The sequence below is a fragment of the Coturnix japonica genome, chromosome 1 (genome assembly GCF_054131305.1).
Source record: "Coturnix japonica strain WE chromosome 1, WE-NBRP24, whole genome shotgun sequence".
In the NCBI taxonomy this organism is placed as follows: domain Eukaryota; kingdom Metazoa; phylum Chordata; class Aves; order Galliformes; family Phasianidae; genus Coturnix; species Coturnix japonica.
Window position 1 is genome coordinate 99,490,898 of NC_140663.1, and position 24,311 is coordinate 99,515,208.

The 24,311-nt window shown below is 38.2% G+C and overlaps 1 protein-coding gene across 3 annotated transcripts in view; it reads right to left on the reverse strand.

The window, feature by feature from the left end:
• The window catches only part of DSCAM (DS cell adhesion molecule), a 427,035-nt gene that overhangs the window by 388,920 nt on the left and 13,804 nt on the right, over positions 1 to 24,311 (reverse strand). The window lies entirely within an intron of this gene.

Below are 24,311 nucleotides of genomic sequence, written 5' to 3' on the forward strand. Positions count from 1 at the left end.
GACAGAAGACACATCCTGTCATTATTCAGATTGCACGCAAATGTAGAGGTGTTAGATCCATTACTATTGTTTGTAAAATTATTATTGCAACATTGCATTATGAAGGTGAAATTCATGTTACATTACAATACAAGTATCACATTTTAGTAGAGAATCTTAGGAACGCCCATTGCTTTGAATGACAGGGTTTAATTAATCTTTGAAGAACAGAATTAATAGCAACATTTATCAAAATTTTACCTTTAGTTTAATGTAGGATATGGACAAAAACTGCCCAGGTACATAGCACTTGAAAATTATATACAAGGGTGGTGTGTCTTAAGAATATGAAAGCCTTTCATATTTAAGTAGAACATACACACTTTTCCTGATGTTAATGCTTAGTGATAGTGATGTTTTAGGCTACCATATTTTACCCTGATGAATACACATATATTAAGAATAGATTTTAAGGGAGGTATTAGAATAGCTTTTACCACTATTTTAAAACTGAAGCTGAGACACAAGAGAATGGAGAAGGATGAGGACATATTTCCAAGATGTAAAATGATCTTAACAGGACACCTTTCAGTGATAATTTTATGACACACTTTTAAGACATGATTTTATGTCTTCATGAACATTTCCACAGACATTTACAGTATTTGTGCCCTTTATGTTATGCAGTAAGAACTCAGACAGAGGCTGCCACAAGTTCTTTTAGTGTTCAACAAATGAACGTATCAGTCAGAGCAACTACAAAATGGAAGAGGGCTGATTAGGGAACAAATGCAGCTGTGAAACTGGGAGCATTTTAGAGTTAAAATCAGCTGCTACCTTAACACACACACTGATGAACTGCTTATGTGATTAGAATGTCGGACAATACAGTGACACAGACAAATTTTCCACCCTATTTCCTGACATTATATTTTCATTGATGCACTGCAAAGGTGAGCCCCAATTCCACGTTAAAGGTTGGAATCATTATAAGAGCACTGACAGATACCTCTGTAAGCCCAAATTGTACACTTACATATCACTAACAGAAATAAGTCCTTTCCCTTGCATTTTGGAGTGGGTACTTAAAATGGGATGTGAATAGCTATAAACACAAACAGAAGTGAGATTGAAAGAAGGCAGAGAAAAGTGTTTTATGAAACAAGCCATTTACATTTCAATATGCATATAACAAAATCAAATTAAATGTCTAAAGGTGCTATGCAAATCCCACACAGGACTAAAACAAATGGTTCATGGTTTACTGTGATTCTTTGGAAGAAAACACATCTAGCTTTGATCAACTTTGTTGGCATTTGATTCCTTAAGCACAGGAGTCAATAGAAAGATATAAAAACTGTCCTCCTCTAAGCATAATTATTTCAGAGAGGTGAAAGCTGGAAAAATAGGGAGGGTGTTAAAGCTCAACTGTGACATTAGTATAACAAAGGTGGCTGCAAAGATATGGAAGTATGGATGGAAATTAAAGAGCTTAAAAACCAACCAAAAGCAAATTCTCCCAACACAAATTAGTGGAACAACCAACTCAAAGAGTACATTTTTGAGGTAGATCATGCAATGATTCTACAATTGTCTATTGCCACAGACAGCTGGAACTGAAGAAACAGCCTCATGTTTTCACAAACATCACACCAGAATATGATACCAGAGTAGTAAGTGAGGCAATGACACAGAAACCAAACAGTTTACTTCTACAACTAATTCTGACTAATGGGACCTTAATTTAAATTCACTAAGCTCAAGGAAGTAACACTTATAAGCAGGAGTATAGTCCATACAACTCTGTACTCAGTAAGCTCGATTCAGACAAAACTTCACTACCAGAAACACTGAACAAACTTATTTGCAGGAAAAACAAACAAAAGGAAACAGACCAAGAATACATTTCATCTCCAAGACACCAAAAGGATCATAGGGCCTGTCCTACACTAAATTTATTTCTGAGCGTGCAATTAATATACAGTGATCCCCCAGGATGAAGCTACAACATACACAATAACTTGCTCTAAATATGCCTGACATAAAGCAGCCTCACATCAAAGCTGTGAGCAGTTTTATTCAGGAAGCATTAGGCACACCATTCACTGCCAGTGGAAGAGCCACAAACCAGAACAGCAAAAACAACCTCTCAAATCATTTGTGGTGCTGTAAGACCTGAGGTCAAGCACAGAAGGATCAATTAACCAACCTCAGGTAGTATTTTGAAGATAAGTATCTATTTTTCAGCAGAGCAATAAGTAGAAGACTTAACTATGCCTTAAATTTTTTTCCTGTGCAATAATACTATCTGCCTTCCTATTAGCAGTCAGCTCCCACAGTTGTTTCAGCAGCTCCTGTGAATGCTACCACAACAGAGAACAGTCATTTTCACCCTTCAGGGAAAAGTCTAAGTCAGTACTACATTTCTCTAGTACTCTGAGGTCATCTCCCCCCTCCATAAATAGAAGGCTGTTTTAACACAAAACATGCTGGGGATGGCAGTTATAGTAGCAATTAGGAGCTCAGTTATAAACTTTAACAAAGGGTCTTCAATATCTCCAGGCATTGAAAGTTTTCTTTACAGAATGCTTGATCCACATAAAACAGACAAAGTAAGAAAATAAAAAAGTAAAATGCTTTCGTTAAGTCTTTTTTCTGAACATCTGAAATCTTCACAACATTCTACTCATACCTCTTCCAGCTTCTTAAGTGCTTTGATTTGGTCAAATATTCATCCGCTGTTAATACATGAATGCCACTTATATGTTTCTTATAGAAAAGATTCTGAGCTACACAGTTGTACATTGTCATCAGATCAACTTCTTTTTTTTTTTTTTTTGTCCCTCCATCTTCACTTTGTACACAGATAAAATTAATCAGAAATAGTTATTAAACATAACATTACCCCTGTAACTGGGGAACTCATGAGAGTTCCAAGCAATTCCCAGTCAAATTCAGAACAATCAGTTCATCTCCATGCTTACATATTGGTTTTTGTTCAATGAAGAAGTCTTCCTACTGTATTTTTATCCATGAAAATAAAATACAATAACACCCTTCCCATCATCCAACCCAAGTTACAGTATGAGAGGAAAAATATTCTACAACTAGTTTACCACACAATAAAACCAGCATCACTATGCAGCCTGCTGGTACAGAGGCCCTTGAACAGACAGCTTATGGTGGCACTACATCTACAGAGAAGCTTTTGAGGTTCTCATGCACTTGCTACTAGTAGGGCCTAATATGATTGTTAGAGGCTATTAAATCAGCTATTGAACTAGATAAATATAGATGATAACTCACATTTGTTATTTACAAAAAAACACAGATGTTATTCATGAATCTATGATACATCCTTGGGATAATGCTGAAGACTCAGACATCCAACAAAACAAGCCCTTGGAATTAAGCTGAAGGAAGCCTAAAAACAAATAGTTTTTACTTCTCAGTGCTTCTGCTCCAGTACACCTTTGGCCTAAATTTAATTCTAAAACCTTGTTCTCCACAGCACACCACCCCCATTCTCTGATTCTTCTATAGGCTGAACATTAGGCTTTCTAGATCTGTGCAAAAATGTGCCTTGAATGAGGCTGGGAGAGGGGGAGGGGAAGACAACACAACACTTTCCCATCAAATGCTTCATCAGAAATGCATGCTCAGAAGCTCTTCTTGGGAAATTCAGAACAGAAAAGGTGGAAGAGGCTTATCAAATCATTAAACATAGATGTGTACATCTGGGCTGCTGAGCATCAGGACTTCCACGTACAATAAAGAGGGAGCACAAGACTTAATTCAAAAGGAACTGGGAATATTAAAATTTTGCATGAAGTCCTTTGTGTCTATGAGTTACAAGAAAATGATAATAAAATCATTTAAAAGAATACTGAAGCTCCCTAATACATATAATCCAATCTCGGTGTTTTGTAGGATCATATAGGAATGAACTAACACTGACTGAAGTCGATGTATGCACTCTTCTTTGTGAAACTGCCATGTCCAGAAACCATCGAGTCTGGCAAAACATCCACAGAAACACAGAATGCATAGTTCAAGTGTTTACTTGGAATGTCATTAAACATAGTCCCTAGAGAACTAGGGAAAATTTGGAAACCTCAGATTGATATCAACACCTTAAAGCAGGCTGGGAACAACACAACTCTGCTTCTCAAACATGTATTGAGTAAGCTAATATCAGAAAGACTTCAGTTACATAAAAAGCTGCATAGTTCTTTGTAGATTTCAATTAAACTCATGGTTAAGAGCACCAGAAACAGAGTACAGTTCCAATCATTGGCTACCAACTAACTAATCTAACTCTCCAGTGCAAGCAGAAAGAGATGCAGTTGACCTCTTCAAAGTGGAGGAGGAGAGATTAAAAAGAGGAAAGAATCCAGTTGCCTTAAGATCAGTATCCAGTACTCCAAAAGACAAAAACACAAAGCTAGACCTGCAAGAGGACCCACTCACTTCCAAAACAGATGATTTTGGACATGCGTGATATTCTACATAACTCAAAAGGATGCCAACCAGGTAGTCTTAGGCAACCAAGTCCCCAGCTTCAGGTCTACCTCAGGATGAGCTGTGTAGTTCCCAATGGCTACAACAGCAAGCAGTTCAAAAACTACATACAATTGGAGCTTATCAGGTAAGTAACTAGCAAATGGATCGTTATATACAGACAGGCCCTCAAATGTCTTTTAATTTGATCTCAAATTAACTCTCATTCCTTCATTAATGGAAGCTACATTTAATCAAACCACCATATCATCAGATAATCTTCAGAACCTTTTATGTAATTTTTAGAATACCTTAAATAAAAAGATATAGGTCAAAATAGCAAAACACCTGCCTGCCAAACACTCCATAAATAACTCTATAGAAAGAAATTTGTCATGCTGCCTCTCCCCACCCTTCAACAACAACAAAAATAAATAAATAAATACTTATCAGCAGGTTGATGTTTGCCTAAATAAAACATCTACACTGAACTCAGGCTTGGCATTATTCCAAATGTGTTCGGATAAAATCTTTGTTTCACTACACATTCAGCTGAAACTGACCATAGATACAAGCAGACATGTTTTGTGCATTCTGTAGTGATCGTTCATGGTGAACAGGAAAATGCACAGTAGAAACTAAAAAAAAACAACACAGCAAAACAAGTGATGATTTACTGAAACAAAAAGCAGTAATTTGCAGCAATTAGACCATATTTTGTGCCTGAGAATCATCCCCAAACAGATACAGGCAAACCTGTTTAAACTTGAGGAAAATAAAATGTGAAGCATAATGACAAAGTACTATGTAGGAATAAACACAGTCCTAGCTGTGGCACCCTTTAAATTATTAAAAGCAAATCGTAAGAGTGGGGGGGGGGGGTGTGGGGGAAAATCAGCTTCAGGGATACTAACATCACAAATGTTTTTGTAGTTATATACAATAGACATTTTTCAGGGTATGAAGAGCTGTAAGCAAGCAAGCGTCACCCAGGATAGGGAGTATGAGCCCAGTGGATCAGCTCTCTCACTCTTAATCTGCCTGGTTCCCTCTGCATTCATCATGACCGTGTCCAACCCAAATGCTTGTGCAAGGCTGAAAATGAATGGGAAATAAACTCATTGGTAATACCAACAAGCCAGTTAGGGCCAGAGTAGAGGAATGAATCATCTTTCGTTACTCTTGAGGAAATGGGATGTTATAATTAACGGTAAAAACGGCATCTATTTCATGCATATAACATGAATGCTAAAGGAACCAAGACATTTTTGACAAATTGGACATCACAGATAACATGCTTATTAATTCATACATTAAAAATACATTCTGTTACACCATCAAAGGAAAGTTTGCTTGTTTTTTCTCTCGGAAATCTTTCTTCTTTTTTTTTTTTTTTCCCTCCTTTTTTAATCACCTGGATGTTATACAAGCTCACATTTTTGGAGGAAAATTATAAAGGACTTCATATCCATCTTGAACCATCAGTGCATTTCAGATTGAGTTGAAATTTCTAATTGGAATGATTTTTCTTGAGTTAAACTATAAAGGGGAAATAAATGATACAATTAAATTATTTATTCATCTTATTTATAATTAATTAGGTTTTTCTCTGTGCACAGTCAGGCTATACTGGAGTGTTTGATTTTTAGAACCTTCTCTATCATCAGGCAACAATGGATGACTGCTTTTCTCGTGTCATTCTTGTTTTAGTTTGCTCTAGAGATTCACACAACTCCCATTCACATCTTAGTTGGTTTTAACATATTAACCCACTCATGGCACAAACAACAGCCAGAAATGTGTTTTTTTTATGAGAAACATGAGGCAAGGCTGTGTTCCAGGCTGCATGTGTACAAGCTGATATAGGTGGAAGAGCAAGGAGGGCAAAATCAGCCTTTCCTCCTCTGCTGAAGGAGGAGCAGTGAAATCTGTGCTCAGTGCACAGTCCTAAGGTCACTTCTGGTGAGCAAGAATGAAGCAGAGGAACTGCCTAAAAAAAGGCCTCCTGGCAGTAACTTGTGAAGGAAATTAGGAAAAAGGACTTTTAGGCCATTCTCCTCCTGTGCAGCACCCAAAGGTTGATCCAGGTGCTACAAAAGTACCAAAACCTCCCTGCATGACGCAGAGGGGATTCAGTCAGGGGGCTCCAAGAGCAGCATCTCACAGGTGCCCAGACCACACTACACCAACATACTTCAGCCCCATGTAAGCACTGGCTACCATACTTGCTGCTCTGGCATGTTTGTCCAAGCTGCAAGGAAATAAGGAGAAGCGTCTTTTAGCACATAATGCTGACAGCATAAATAGGGTAAAAATTTAAAATCATAACTTCAGAAAGTAATTTCTAAAAAGATCAAGATTTTAAAAAGTTTTCATCTTTACATTGTGCCCCCACAATAAAGATTAACCTTAAAATCCTAAGTTTAATAAAAATTGTTATTTTTACACTTAAAATCAAGAGATTTAAGCTTTGGTCCCTGGTCTCAAGTGTCAGAAACATCCCTCTCTTTTTCAACAAAGACTGACAGGTGTAATAATGCCACTGCATCAAATTTTCCAAGTCACTAAAGCCAGATAGATTTTAATTTGAATTATAATATGAAGGAGTATTAAAATTTGCACAAGTGAATTCCAATTGGTGAAAAAAAAAAATCAGTATTTTACAATACACTTTTTTGATAATTGCAGAGCTGGTCTTTCAGAGCAGCACACATAAATAAGTTCCCTTCCTAGAGTGTCTGAATGGAGATAGCGTGGGAAGGGCAGAAAAAACATGCAAATCCCAAGGAGCCCACTGAGCTGTCATTTCTCTCTTTGCACCAGGAGGCAAGCATGCACACTACTGCTTTGAGGACATAAATCCACTTGTCGTGTAAAACTAATGTAAAATTAATGCACAAAGTGTGATGGAAAGTGTAATACCCTCTGCTACAAACACACAATTGAGTGCTAGGCTGACACACCGACTGTAAGGTCGATGCACTGACTGTACTGCCCCAGCCAACAAATACGACTGGTGCATGACAGAACAACTGTGTCATCTTGAGGAAAGAGAGAGAGGGATGGAGCTTCTTCACTCCTGCAAGAACTTTGTGGCTTCTGGAGTTGAGCAGGTAGGGAGCATTTCAAAGCAACCCCCCCGTAGCTTCATTTCTAGCTGCCTGCCCACTCCCCATCACAGCCACAGCTCTTTGGTGTACAGAAGCCCATACAAGTTCCCACCACGGGAGCTCACAATTCCCCAACGCTAGGAGTTACTGGGTCCCCATAATGTTCAGAGATTCATCAGCCGTAAAGGCTTACTGCACTATTATCTTCCATGAAGAGAAAACACAAACTTCATCCCTCCTCCAACATAATGAAACACTAGCCATATACCCATCACCACCCAAATCCATCCTGTGAGCAGAGTGAATCACCCAAGTACTGGGATGCTAAAGGCCTATAGTCAAGCCAAGGACAAAATGAAGGACAATGATAATAGGTAACTTCAGATCTGGGACACTGCCCACTGTAGGGTATGTTTTATTGTTGGCTAACTCAAAATTCTTGGTAATCAAGATAACATGAGCTGTCCGTGGTACATGAGCTGTCCGTGGTACATGAGCAAATCTCAATCCTAGGTGAATGATATATCACACTGTCACACCTGATGTGTAAAAACAATTAATTCAATACCCATAAAAATAAATACAATTTCCAGCCCTTCTATGCAAAGCTATACTACACTGTTTATTTTGCAACGTGAAAGTTGTATAGAATTACATGCAGCTCTTCCCCTTAGGGGGGCTCTATTTCACCATTTGATGTAATCCTGTTTGATGTTTCCTTTACCGTATTAGAAATGTTTTCAGAGCAGACAATCTCCTATTGAATCTTCTTCCTAAAATAAAGGCTTATTGTGGTTGTTGCTTTATGTAGGTCAAAAATAGTTTTACAGATTCTCATGCAAATTAGGCTTGAGGCACACAGCCCATAGGGATTCCCATGCCCTCAGGTACTAAAACGTTTTAATTCGGTCGGTTACACAAACCATACTTTTCCAAAAACAATTTTTGTTTTTCTTTGTTAGAAGCACAAACTTCCTTGTTCTATGGCCTAAGGGCTTCTTCTGTTGGTTTGTTTGTTTAGTTAAAAAGCTGTGGTTTTGGCACTGTGCCTGGTGAATCTGTGCAGGGCTGGAGAGAGTTCAAGTGTTCTCCTAACATTTGCAGGTATTCTTATCATTACAAATTTAGAGTTTGATTCTAGACCAGCCTTCTATTAGCAGCTGCAGGAGATCCCCTGAAACATTAAAGAGCACCGCATTCTCGGAGAGGTGTTGGATTTATACCTCCCTCCCTCAATGGCTCCCTGGCAAGTAGCCGTGTAGAGTAGGTTACGGTTTTATACTGACTTGCACATTATACTTGTAGTCCTTTTGCTTACTGGGGGACATATAAAGGTGATCAACCTCTCATGGTTGGACTGAGTAAAAGAAATTTTAAAAATGACAGAGGACAGGATGGAGAGATATTTTAAAAAAAAAATTTAAAACCTTATGATGTTGATACCTAACTTAAATTTATACATTATATTTCTCTTTTAAAAGATATTTTCAAAAAGAAATAGATGTCATAAATACTTGAACCTTCCAGTGCCCAAATAAATGGAGGCACCTTCAAAACCTAGGAAACACCCAAGCAAAACATATATAACATCTGGGACAATAGTATGCAATATCCAAGACTAAAATAAGCTCAGTGGATTGCTGTTGCAGTCTGGTTCAATTTTATGAGAAATGATTAAACAAACAGCAATAATTAATAGAACAGTGTAAATCATGCAAGAAATAAAAATTTAATTCATGTATAACAGAGCTAACAACTATTTCACTTGGAGAGTTGCTTTTTAAAAGACGACTGGAAGATGACATTCTGAAATTGAGTCACTGCATCTAAAATACCACTTCAGACTCCTACAGAGATAGAACTCCCACTGAAAAAAAGTTAGACTAATCTTCCCTTTTCTAAGAGGAGCAGGGGCAGAGGTGGAAGTCAATGTCCATTTTGTCAGAAGACAGAAACATCATCATCATTAACTTTTCTGCTTACAGAAAGAAATGACAGTGACATATTAATTAGATCACACAGTTTACCAGCAGTCCAAACAGATAGAGATGGGCCCATGACTAGGAGTTTTTAGGTCTTATCACTGATTTGTAAGTGCTGAAAATGAAGAGATCCTTTATGCTAGCTTAGCTACTGCAGTTATAAGTAAAGAGAGAAGAAAGGGTGAGGGAAGATGAGAAGGAAACCCAAACAAAAAATCACTTATTCTTAAAATCCACACCCAAGCAATTAACTTCCAAAAAATCACAGACACTCCAATCACTCCTTCTTGTTCTACTTCAGAGTTAAAATCTGCCTTGTTCTAAAGTCCATCAACAGTTAATGTGAATCAGTGTATTTCCCTTTAAAGAGATGATGTATTTGCATGCACCTATAATGCAGTCATACTGTTACCACTTAGGCCTTCTAAAATTTCCTGACCTAATTAAAGGCCATATTGCTTAGTAAGAAGAGGTGATTCAGGCGATTCTGCTTTTGTGGGTTTTTTTGATCATTTGTTTTTAAATAATCACAAACAACTTCCCATTGTTGCACTATTTTGTATGCTCCCACAAAACCACACCATTTACAGGCTGGGTGAAGATCTCACATACAGATGCAGAGCAGCAAGTTTCCAACACAGAGTAATAGCTTCAGTTCACTAGGAGCCAGTCTTTGAAAGAAATAACTGCATAGCACGTTATAGGCTCCAGAAAAATCTTTCATCTCTCATCCATCCTGTCATTTTGATATGATACTGCCTTTAAAAAATCAAATAGCCTACCCTTAAAACTATTTAGATTTAAAAAGCAAGGTCTGTTCTTTCACTGATAAATACATTTAGTTCATCAACATTACCAAGAGCTGCAGGCAACATAATTATAGAACATACACAATTTGGATTATCCAATAAAAAAGCAACGCATTTTCAAAAGTACAGTTTCATTTTAATCCTTCTCCCTCTTCTTTTTGTAGCAATACACATATCACTTTTTGTTGCATTTTGAGACTGGGAAGACACAAAGCATTTTTACTGGTATAAATTCAAGCATTTTTAAAATGCAGAGAATTATTCTGATGTATTCATTTTAATCCTGGGCAGATGAAAAACTGTCTTTGGAAGATGCCACAGTAAGTGACATGGTTGCCATGTCCTGTGTGCAGCCTTATGGCAGTTTGCATTTCAGGACAGTAGAGTGGCTGATACAGCCCATCTCCTCCCTCCCTGCAGCACCACCACTGTTTGGAATGGATCATCTCTGACTAATCTGGTAACCCTGACCAAAGCAGTCAGATCAGCTACTTGCAAGACTGCCACTTTCCAGAACTGGTAAGGAGGGGCAGTTCTGCATTTCCTGTTTACATCACAACAATGTGGGTGCAGGTCATATTGTTCAACTAGGTCAAGACTTATGATACAATCAGAAAGTTGTAGTTGGAGAGGATGGAGTTAAGCACTGAAAGCAGTGATACTCTATGTATCTGTGCATGTTAAGACTGATGAACACTCATCTTTCACCCTCTGGAAGTTGAGAAGTACCACCTGGCTTGAAGATCACAAGGGTGGCTTTCCAACTCTAAAGATAACTTCTGCCCTTTTCTACTGGTTTATAACTATCATCTTCATTGTGTTTGCTTTTTAGCTCACTTAGCTGGAAGTCCACATGAACCTACCTTAAATATGTCTTTAAGATCTTTTGCCTTCCAACCCCACCTCAGGGAGCTGTGAGGTCAAAAGAAAAAGAATGCAAGGAGAGAGAGACATAGCTCTTTTGATGAAGTATAAAACTCATGAGACCAGTATTTTAAAGAATAAAAAGCTAATTTTATTGGAAGCATTTACGCACCTGAAACTAAAGCCTTCAATAGTAACTGCCAGCTCTAATAACTATGTTTACAACAGCAGACAAGCAAGTAAAACTCATCAGTAATGAATAAAATTGCCCAGTCCTTGCATACAGTGCAGAACACCTCAAGATTTTCATGCAAGTAAATAAATGAAGATTTGCCTGGTTTTGTGGAGAAAATGTTCCAGCAATAAATAGATTCAGAAATGTCCAAATATAGATTTCTCCTTTACCTTGTCACATTTGTCTGCATAAGTAGTGCATTCAGACATTTTATACTCTGAAAAGCAGCTTTCTACCCTTTATTTCCTCCTGTTAAAAATTTGCTCAACTTGGCAAACTGGACATGATGAAGTATGTTTGGCAAAGGTACTGGTTTTCCATGCCCCAAAGTCTTCTGTCTTTTCAATTACATCTTAACACAGCTTCAGTTTATTCATCAGAAGCTACTTCACTCATAAACATTTGCTTCTGGTTTAATATTTCCCCTACATACATGTTAACAGCATAGGTGATGAGTCAGATAAAGGGGTAAATCTTAATATAGTAAAAAAAAAAAAAAATGTCTGCAAAGGACAATCTAGCTTCTGTAAGGAGGTTTTAAACCTCAATAATCAGTACTGCCTTCAGACTTGACAGTCCACCAAGAGCAAGTCAACCATGAATTCTCTCATTGTCAAATTTAATAGAATCTCAGCAATGGAAAAATCATCATTCTGTGCTGCAAACATTCAAAGTCACAGCCTACCGCTCATTTCTTAATTATGTAAAAACCCATTTAGTGCTTATGCTCTGTATACCATTGTCATCTGACCAAAACTTTTAGGAAATATTCTTAAAACAGTGAATACTCATTTAGGAAATAACAACTACAAACTTTATTTAGCTTATACCAAATAAATTTTCTAATTACAATAAATATTAAAGTGCCTGTAATTTTCCAAATGATTTACCTCTCTCTTTCCATTCTTTTTTTTTATTTTTTATTTTTTTTATTTTTTTTTAATGGGAAAGATTCATTGACCAAATGAGAAGGTTACAAGACTTTAGAAATCGAATCAGATCCTTGATATGTCATTTAATCTTTGACTGCAACTTGCAGCTCTCTCCCTTGACAAACTCAGTATTAAATACAAGTAATAGTTTCAACTGCAAAGTTCCATGTCAGTATTTAACCTAAATGGTATGGAACAGGCTTTTTCTAGCATAAATTTCCACTATGTCTTATAACAACAGAGGTTACCCAGCACTAGAAACTTGATGCAACTCATTATGCATTTTCTCTCTCTTCTTTTTTTTTTTTTTTTTTTTTTTTTTTTTTTGGTACACATAGAAAGAAACATCTTGTGTAGGCTTAGCCTCATTTAGGTGTATTATAAAAAACTACAGCACATTAACAGGGCCATGATGTCATAAAGTGCTTCTGAAGGAAAAAAAGAAAAGAAAAAGAAAAAGAAAAGAAAAACACAATATAGCTCCCTGTAAAGCAATTTACTACAATCAGCTTTTTTCAGCTCCCACAGAAGCTGACTGAAAGAAGTCTGTGAGTTTAATGGGACCGAGACCAAACCAAAAAAGCACATGTGCTAAACATGCTTATATCTGAGCAAGCAGCACAGCAACACATCTTAATTGTTCTTTCTTCTCAAATCTCCTTATAGCCTACAAAAAACATGCCAAAACAGTGGGGGTACACTGGTGAGGGAACAATCTTCCTGTAAGCTGACACAACATTTTCATTGTGTTGTCATCTCCTTTGGTTCAACTGGCAGAGCCTGAAAACAATATAGATTTCAGGTTTGCAAAGGATGCACTGAAAAACAGATGTAAAGATGTATCAGAAGATGTAAAAAGGTACCAACCAGCACTACTGTAAAAAGGAAGAGGGGCAAGGAATTCTACCCTAACACAGCAGGCATTTTAGATTATAGTAACAGCCAGAAACTTCACATCCATAAACACTGCTGCATTTGCATTCAAAGACAAGTTTTGAGCTGAATGTGTAGATATGCCAGAAAAACTGGCTACTATTAAAGCTCAAGACAAAGTGTGACTGAATTGAAACGTGCTTTTTTGTTGTTAGTAGGGAAAGGGAAATGAAGCAGGACCAATACTGCAGAATGGGGAGATGGGAAAGTGAAAAAGAGAAAGAATAACAATAAATCTCTTTATCAGCTCCTACAAGGAAGAGGAAAACATGGAGCCCAGGGTTTTATCTTTCTTAAGTCAAGTATGTGCCTTTCAGTCACCCCTCCCTTTGCACTCAAGAAGTGAGTTGCTGCAAGACTTCAGGACAACAACTGATGCTTATTAGAGTTAAGGAGAAACTGAAGTTGATTGGATTTCACTGATGCACAGTTGGCTCAGCTCTGTAGTTCTCTCTTCATACCATTAAATATCCCATGTACTTCACTGCCATGGAGATCAGTGGCCATTGGAATGAAGGATGCACAAATGAAGGACAAGCTCTTCAGGAAGGAGCAAAGCAAGTACTGCTTGGCCTCAGACTAGTAATTCTGGCTCTATGCTCTCTTCTTGGGTCTCACAAAATATCTTTTGGGGAAAAAAAAAAATGTTTTATTTCCTCCTTCTTCTGTGTTTATACTCTCCCACAGAAAAGGAAAGTTAACCTGAATGGGTACATCCACCAGGCAAGGGCAAGTCACATTCATTTCAGCTAAACACAGCATGCCCATTTGACCTGACCAGGAGACAGTTCACTATGGCAAAGGTGACTGGCCATCCTAGTACATGAGAGGAGTTTTAGTACAATCTGAACTACAACGTCACCTGGCAGCACGCTGGTTTTGAACATCAAGGATACACTGCAAGAAGGACTGGAAGAAATGTAACAGCTAAGATCTTGTTGCCAATCTTTTCTCCTCAACAATGAACCTGTATTCTCTTTGAAGATATCTCTGAGACACTGTGGCATAATAACATGGAGGGCTGCAAGAATGGAGCAATATGGGGATGCAGAGCAATGGAGTTAAATAAAAAGATATTTTCTCATCCTGTTGCTTACTGTATAATCTCTGCTCCTATTTTCTTTCTGTTTTTCTGAGTATGTAGGAGTTCCTGTAGAGCAATTAAAAATTTAAATAAAGATCTTCCTTGATTCCCAGGACATTTCAGCACAAAGAAAGGTTCGGACAGAGCAAGCAGCTGCATTTATAGGACACAGCTGAGAACTTCAAAAGGATAGCCAAGAAAAGATCCTGTACGAAGAACACAGAGAAGCAATGGGAATGAAGGCTTTAAAGGTTTGTATTAAGAAAAATAATTGGAGATGGAAAAAAGTATCTTATGACCCAGCAACGAGGTGGAAATTGCCAAGCGCTCAACACAGACTGACATGAGAGAGGCTCTTCTAAGAATCTCAAATAAAGAACAGAGCTCCTGTAGAACGTAAATACATCTGTAAGCAGTTGATAGTAGGATCTTAAGAGATGGGGTTTTGCTAGCCCAGCACAGGTGAGAAGAGGTACAAACACATGCAAGTCCTACCTCTAAGCATGGGCTTCCAGCCACTGCCCTGGCACTAAAAAGAAGGGCGACCATTTATTTCTACTTCTTTACAGAGGGCTACAGGGTTTCTGGGAGTAGGCAAGTGCTAAGATTCTGTATTTGATATCTACTGCAGAGCAACAACATTAAAATGTTAACATTAAAGATATTACATTTGCATTAAATTGGGGAGGAGGAGTAGTTACCTTTCTGGGACCATGAAGGTGAAAACAAATTTAGAAATAATGAATATATAAAATATATAAAAAAGAAACAACCCAAATTTGATCTCCCATCTCATAGCAGAGCCCCACGTTGCAACCCCAGGTTCATCCTGGAGGCAGATCTCACTTCGCAGCTGCAGAGCATGAGGTGTCACTGCCCCTGGCAGAGCTGCAGCTCTTCCCCAGATACCAGCACACAGCTTCATAGCTCAGGCTTGGACAGTGAAAACAACACCATCCTTCCACTAACGCAATGCGTTCCTAAGCAGCAGACGATATAGCACCAAAGCAGCCTTTATAAAACAGCATACATACAGAGAGAAGGGGTTTTTTTATTTCCCTTCAGAGGAGGTCAAAAAACAAAAACAAAAACAAAAAACAAACAAACAAAAAAAAACACCAGTGCATACAACTACAACCCAATTAGTTCTGCTTATATGGGAGGCAAGAGGGTGCTAGGTTTGAGATTTTCCTGATCAGCGTCTCAGGAACAAGCACAGTTGACAACTGTCTGTGGGTCACTGAGTGATCTTGTCTGTAATGTCCACAATGACACTGAAATTTCATTTCTCCAAACCTCAAATAAGAAATATTGTATTCTACTTGCCTTCTGGGGAAGAACAGTCATTTTTTTCACTCTCTCAGATCCACTGCCTGCTGTGACTCCTTAAATATCTATTCAGACAAACCAGCCTCTCTCTCTCTCTCCCCCTCAATCTCTAGAGGATGCAACCCAGGCAATCTCTGTGACTATTAAAAATAGGTTTTATTAAAGAGATGAATGCAGAATTCTCCCTTTTTTTCCTCTCCCATCTCTGCAAAACCTAGATATCAGATTGGTTTCAAGGGAAAAGTTAACATTTACTTGCAGTGGGGTGAAACTGGAGAGCAGGGAAGAGGAAAAGCATCTCTAGCACCAAGTATTTTGTATCCCATCAGCAATTTAAACAATCCCACCACCAATGTATTTTTCAGTACCATGCATGCCCAGGTGGAGAAAATCAAGTTAAAGGAACCAAATATTGAGCCACAGCCGCGATTTTTAAGTGGTTTCAAAGGAAGCAGGGTCAGATACAGCCAGGTTTTAGACAGCAGCACTTGCACTCCATCATGTTTAGCTTTTAACACATGGGTTTGTTATCCAGTTTACCAGGAGGGCACCTTTGAAAACAAGGTGACTTTGCCTTGATGACTACTTGGTAGCTAATGATTAAGTGTGCTTCCAAGTGCTGGTTTAAGTTTGTTTACCCTCTGGTTTCCAAGTACAGTGGTGTTGAAATTCCTTAGAAACAGAATATGACATCATAAGAAGGTTTTGAAGCAGCTCTCACTGTATGTCCATTTATATTAGCCTCATCATCCATAACAAGTGTTTAAAAAGCAGAAAAACAACCATGATGCATAATGCATTGTGTCATGATGCATAATAATTAAAACCCCTCCCCCGGCTCCTGAGGTTTAAAATCTTTCCAAGTAAGCATTTCAGCATAAAGGCTTTGACAAAAACGCCATTTAGGGACATTCAAATTTACAGCTATGCAATTTGTCATCATTTATACCAGAAAGAAGGTTTGAAATAAAAACAACAACAATGAAAAGGAGATAATACAATGCAATTCTGCACTTGATGAATCTCCTGTTGACTAAAAATCCCTATGCCTGGCAGTCAGAAAAGTTATTAACCTGCCAAATCACAGATTAAATTGGAGTATATTTTTTCCCTTAGTATTCTTTAAGCAGAACAATATTGAGTATCCCATGTTCAAGTATTTGCAAAGGTTACTTGCCTTTGGAATATTGATTAGTACAGCCCTTGTGGGAATTATTTCAGTTTTCCAAAGCAAATTAAAGATCTGAAAAGCAATTCTCAACTTAACTTCAAATGTGGTTATTTAAAAATGGATGATTAACGCAATTACTGCCTGGCGCCGAGAGCACTGCTTTCCAGAGGCAGCCAGAGGAATTCACAGTTAATGCTGAAATCAGATTATCTTGAAAGAGCTCCCTTGATCCAGGGAAGAAAAAATAAAATTGATACCTGGGAGCTTATTTCTCACCTGAATAACACATTTCCTTCCAAACCATGGAGCGTAGTGCAGTTAGAAGTGCAAGTAGCTACGGTATTCCAGGTTTTTCAGACTAAGTTACACATGGGCAATTTATTTACTTTCATGCTTACATCATTTTCTTCCTTCAAATCAAACGTTTCTGAACTGCCTATTGAACAATGCTATATAGCTTAAAATGAGCACTTCAGTGGCCTGCTTTCTTTAGTAATGATTAACCCAATAATAAATTATTTTTTTTCTTTTGGTCTTCCATTTGGCATTCAGCAGCTACACTTGGATACATACACACATATTACGTTCCTGATCACATCTGTGCTTTTGGGACAAAGCACTTATTAGTTGGTGAGGAACCAGAACTCTTAAAAGGCAAGTAATTTCCCTGGCATTGTACCTGAACACATGCAGCAAAGCATCAGTTTTGAGCTCAGGTCTCTCCAAATTCTTATGCCTACTCACCATAACACTGTTCTTCTGCCTCATATGGAGCCATTAAGATCAAACACACTTTCAAAAGAAATATTTAAACTGAAATTTTACGTCAACTGCTATTCAGTTTTAAAACACTAATAGATGCTTCTGCTAAAATAAGGATTTGATGACACTAGTAATACACATTTCAGAGATAATTATTTTAGACACATTTTTTTGCTATTGCAGGTTCCATAAATGTACCACTTTTAAATCTTTACCAGATAGTACAAGTGATAACGAGCTGTAAATCCACAGAACTAAAACGTTGCTGGGAGCACTACTTATGAATTGTCAATCAGTATGTCTGAAAGTGTATCAGTAGCCTATGAAGTTTATAGAGATATATATAGACCGTGTATTTTTTTTCTTCAGCCACACAAATTAGATAACAGACTATGAACACAAAACTGCTAAATCCTATGTGCTTTTTCTTTAATATTGTTATAAAAATGGTCATACAGTGACTTTTTTTGTTTGTTTGATTTTTGTTTGTATTTTGTTGACTAAATGAGACGAAAGTTCACTTCCATTTTTTTTCTTTTCTGAAACACAAAAAAAGAGCAGGCTGGCCATGGGAACCCTTAGTTGATACTATATAATGCAGTGTTTCATATTCCAACCAATATGACAATTAATTAAGCCGTCATGTACTGGCAAGTGCAATTGGTAGTGAGACCAAAACCAAGAATATAGAGCCCAGACCAAGCAATTGCATGCAACCTCTAGTTGGGAATATAGGATACTTTTTGCTAAACAAAATACCACTAGTAAAGGTTATTACTTAAAAGATCTCAAGAACCTGTAACATAGCTTAATCTTGTTTTCTATGTCCCTCATCATGCATTTTTATTATATCAATAATCTATCACTCACTATGGACAGAAGGAATCTGGGCTTATGACTGCTTATCAGTGAAAATTCTCATACAAAGAGGACCTGGACAGCATTTTCTGCTGCATTTATTGTTGTTTTTTTTTAAAAAATAACAAAATACACATATAGAGGTTCTCTGCAGAAGCACTAACTCATTTCCTTCAAGTGTTACTATTTGCTACAGCATCATCCAGAAAAAAGTCTTGATTTTGTGCCCCAGTGCTATGAGCTTATTAATTGTGCCTATAATTACCTTATCCTGGAATTAATCCCAAAAGATCAGGTGTACAAATAAAAAGGTATATACTGATCACTACCAACAGCTCATACCCAGCTCATACAAGGGAACAGTATCAAGCCTGAATGGCTACCATCGAGGACAGGCTGAAAAGACTCTTCTAGAAGCAGATTACTCATGGTTCAGATCAAACCAGGAAGGGTTTGAGGGCTAATACAGCAACTTTTAGTCAAACCTAGTAAATTTGCTAGGGTTTCATAAATAAAAGGAATAAAATGATTTGGGCACACTGGAAACAGAAAAGAGCACAAAAGGCATATTTTCACTATTTATAATGCAACGCTATTGACATGATGCGTCCCTTGAGAACTTCAGTTGCAGAAGGACACATTTGCTCATACATTTGCACGCTGCAGTCATGTACCATAGCACAACAAATTAACCACCACTTTGCTGGGAGCTTTATATTTCTTATAACCTGTAATCATCAAAAGTCACTCATATAAGTGGATTTATAGAAATAAGTGTGTTTGTTTTGAAATTGCTCGCCAGTCTTTGTTTTTAAGGTTTTACAAAATTATTTCTCTATGATATTTACTCAAATAAGTTTATTAACTGGGGCTGTCAGTAAAGCATAACAGTTCCCAGATGTAAGATTTCTGGCTGATAAAATTTAATCACTCCAGTTCTCTTTTCTGTGGAAATTTCATTGATCTGATCTGTGATCTCTTCCTTTGCCAGAAAGCATTTTTCTAAATATTCTTTCTAACCATTCTCCACACACACACACACACCAACCTGATGAAAGCACCTCAGAACTTGAAAGAAATATTGACTTCATGGAAGCACGCTTATTTTGATTAAGTTAGTTTTTCCAAGAGGGAATAAGTCACTCCAGGTGCCTGAATCCAAGCTTCTCTCTGGCAGAGAGAAAGTAGCATTTCTTATTCACTTTTAATAATCTTGGAAGATGGATCGTCTTTGAATATTTACTCTCCTGGTGACTAGGGAAGTAGAGAAAGGAGAACAATTGGAGAAAAATAAGTTTAAGTGCAAGTGAATTGCTGTCCTCGCTTTAAAATGAATGTGTTGTGACTGGCAAGTGCTGTGAGATGTGACACCAAATAATCCTGGGCCAGAGAGGGGAGGACAGCCCAAGGTGGTTGACTTTCCTTCTGAGGTACAAAACAGCTGTTGAAAGGTAGAGGCATAAAGCAGGAAACTTTAAATGACTATGCCCTGCAACCAAGAAAATCTTTTCCATAGAGTGAGTATATAGTGCTGAAATGTACGCAGTACACAATGTTTAAATGTATACATAGTTAAATAGAACTGATTCAGTAATTCCTCCGTGAAAACATAGCATATGGGTTATCCAGTGTTTTTGTGATGTTTTTTTTCCCTTGTCCCCAGGTAGTCTTATTTCTGCTCTGTTTAGTTGCTGTCTCTAAGCATTGCTAATTGCCATTTGTGGTAAATGCAGTCAGCTGAACATGGACCCAACTCCAAGACTTTGATGCAGGCTTTTTTTGGAAAGGGAAAAAGGAAGGGGAAAATGGGAAATCCAGGTTTGTGTTGTAGAACCGTTTTCGGATTCTACTGCCTATCCCTCACTGCCTGTCAATTAATAAAGAACAGTGATTGAAATAAATAAATAAATAAATAGATAAAAATAAAGAGAGAGAGAGAGAGAGAGAGAGAACTGAAACTCTTGCAAGGCAAGAAAAGTGTCCAGACAATAAGACTGGACAGGACTCTAACAGCACATAATTCTTCCAGAGTACGAATCTGCAGGAGTAGAAGGAAGGAAAGTTAAAATCAAAAATCTGTGATGGTTTAAGAAGTATTCAAAAAACTTTTTCACTGGCAGAAAAAATAAAAAATAAAAAAATACTTGGAATAAATCAATCAAGCTTTTAACAAGTTAACGCTCCAAGATTAAGTTCTAAAAGCTAAGAGCAAAACTGCATAAGAAAGTAGCTGTAAGCTTTATTAGCTTCTGATAAGCTTCTGCCCAGCTTCTTTCCTTCTGCAAGAGGGCAGTCAGCCACCCTAGATGACCAGCGCTGACTAGTGATGCCTGTGATGTGAAAAATCTTGCCTGCATACTGTTTTAGGATTAAGGAAAGAGCAACTTACCTGTGTTGTTGGTTTGAGTCCTCAAAAGAGCTCACTGTGGGGTAGGCCAAGGGACAGCAGCTCACATCATGCTGTACTCAGGCCTACATATGCCCATTTAAACACTGGTCACGTCAACATTCACCAAGCTTGCCTGAAGCTACTCCTTGTACACAATTGCAAATAAGACCAAGATAAGGAGGCAAACTGATAATAAGCATACCTCCATCTAAACATACCACATATCTCAGTGTGCAAAATGGGAGCAGCAGTTCCTGAAAAGAATACGTCCTGAGCAGTCACTAATTCAAACAAGATATACAAGCAGGCTGGTGAGTGGGACATAGTACCAGGAAGAAATCTCAGGGTGGTGGTCTCTCTCCCAAGTTCAAACAGACACTTTGAAGTCCAAAGACAGGGAAGGGGCTGCCCCTGCTCACAGGCTTGTTCTCTTTCTCCTCCTCCCTTCCAGGTGCACTTGTACACAACCCTGACCACCAGATTATGGCACTGGCAAATATGAAGAGCAACCTAACCTAAAGACAATGAGCTGAGATTAGCATTAAATCAGCACACTGAGCTTTAATCAAACAAACCAGCCAACCCAAATCCATTGAAAAGGTCAGGAAGAAAAGCTGGAAGAATGAAAGAGAAGCAGTCAAAGAAGCGTGACTGTTTCCCAGAAAGGACAATATGCATGTCAGGCAGAACACCAACGGCCTGACAAATCTGCTAGTACTACAGGCTGTTTCAGCAAATCCTTGCAACAAAGAATAGAAATATTCAATGCCATGTTTAAAAAGAAAAAGAAAGTTAATCAAGTTTCTGTGCCGGATTTAGAACTAACAAGGTAAGAACTACATGCTCCTCAAGACAGATCCACCTTTATAATCCCTTAAAAACAAACAAACAAACAAACAAAACAGAATTAACTATTGCTACTTATTTATTATTACTTACCTATTTATTATTTAGTTGATTAACTATTTGAAGGTGGGAAACCAGACAAACTACTGTACAGGTATTTTCAAAGCAGAGCTCCATTTACTTAGGAAAAGATTATATGCCCAAAACAGCAACAGCTATTGAGCAGCTATCCTTTTCATTGTTATCAGTTTTCATATGAAAGCATCACAGGAAAACATTATTTAAGCAGGGAGTACCATTAATAAAGAAAAAAGTGAATTATTGTATTCTGTATATTAGTAATTACCTCTTCCTCGTTACCTTAGGTTTGCTTCTCCAATGCAAATCAGTACTGACCTCTGCTGCTAGATTATCAGCATGTGAATTTGCCGTGGAAAGAGAGTAAGGACTATACACTTGCACAGAGATAGCATTTTCAAAAGGGTGTGCATGTTGCAGAATACGAACTGCTCTGCATCTAGAAGTCAGAAGAGCTAAGAATATTTACAGACACCCAAAAGCAGGTTTGGCAGTTGGGCATAGAAGGTATTCCCACCACACAGATAAGGTGCTGAGGTGCAGACTTAAATATTTGGGAGTACCTTGATCTCCACAGACATTTTGCTCGTTTCCTACTTAAATATCCTTGCCCTAATCTAAGATCACTATTACGTGGCTGATGTCTTTCTAATGAGGAAGATCACACACAGGGCATTTTCCGTAAAGAAAAAGAGTAGTCATACAGCTAGTTCACATGGAACACCTAATGTGCTTTGCACATAGTTTAGCTTATTTTACAGTAGCATCCTCAGGTCACAAGCTTAAGTAGCTTACCCAAGGCTAGGCAGAGTCCAAGGACCTGTCCACATGGGGAAACTCAGGAAATGAATCTGAAATTAAACTTTAAAGAAGAATGAGCTAAGCAGCAACCTAAGCTAGCACTTTCATTTAGAATTAGAGCCTTAATTCAGCTTAGCCTAATTCTTTCAGTTCTAAAATGGGTATGTTGACACAAGCCCGCTTCCAGATCTATTTATCTGAATCGGTTGAAGGCATTACTGCCTCCAGCTACTCATCACTGCTTTCCAGATGGAGGTTTCTAACCCCACATGGCTATGACAGCGGAGTGATTCATGTGCGTGGTCCTGCTTACAGACAACTGTATCAGCTGCAATTTAGAACAGGAGGTTTGCATTAATCTAGCCTGTTACTGAAATAGAATAGGAAGCATTTGCATAAACCACTACTCTAGGGGTAACCTGCAGGGGTTATTACACCTCCCAGCCAGGCAGCAGTAGGCATCCATAGGTTGCAACTCCTTAAATCTGCACAGATGTTTACAGCATGAACATCTGCCCACAGTCTGTCTGGAGGATGTAAGCAAGTGGGACAACTGATTGGGATGTGCATTTAACTATCCAAAGCAAAATCACGCATCAGATAGCCAAGGGAGAGAGACATTAACAGAATAGGGTCGCTTGCAAAGAATGAGGCTGACATAATCAATTCATTGACAAGGCATTGGTATTCTTCAACTATAAACCTGACGAGATCTCAATATTCAGTCACTGCTACATGGCTGTGCATTTAAGACCAGCAGTACAAAGCTGCTTTACTGTCTCTTATGGGTACTCATTTACACCATGTTGTTTCATAGCTGACATACACTATAGCATGTTAGTCACCTCACAGGTAAAACTGTTTGCTAAACAGGCTGAAAGAAGTAAAATAAGATGTTATAGGATTGCTATGAATCCCTGACAGCCTTTAAGGTAAACAAAGGGAGGAAGAAAGAAAACATCCTTTATATCCCTATTCCCTTTCTCTACCTTCCCACACCTGGGGTACAGCAAAGCCAAATCCCCCAAGACAGGTTTTGGCAACCTTGTTTTCAATCTGTCTCACACTTCCCTTGAGGAAGACTGAAGAGAGGAAGGAAGGGAGGGAGGGAGGTTGCTGTATGTTGTTTTTTGCCGTTCTTGGTTTTTGGTTTTTTTTTTGTTTGGGTTTTTTTTTTTTTTTGGTAGTGGTGGTAGGATTTTTCACTTTAGAATGGAAAAAAGAAAAATAAATTAAATTTAGCATCCTTTTCCAAATTTGGACACTGTTTTCCAGACAGCATCCTACCTCTGCAAAAATGGAGAAGTCAGTTAACACATCTAGATATATACCTATTTACATCTAATATTGCCCAGAGAGGTTGTGGATGCCCCATCCCTGGAGGTGTTCAAGGCCAGGTTGGATGGGGCCCTGGGCAGCCTGGTCTAGTATTAAATGGGGAGGTTGGTGGCCCTGACTGTGGCAGGGGGGTGGAAATCCATGATCCTTGAGGTCCCTTCCAACCCGGGCCGTTCTGTGATTCTGTGAAATACCTCTGCTTCAAAAGTTGTTGGTTTTTTTACTCTCCTAGTCACATGAAATAACCTAAAAACCCAGTACCCCAAAGACAAAGAAAGCAATGCTGCTGCTAAGCACTTGCTTCAGAGAGG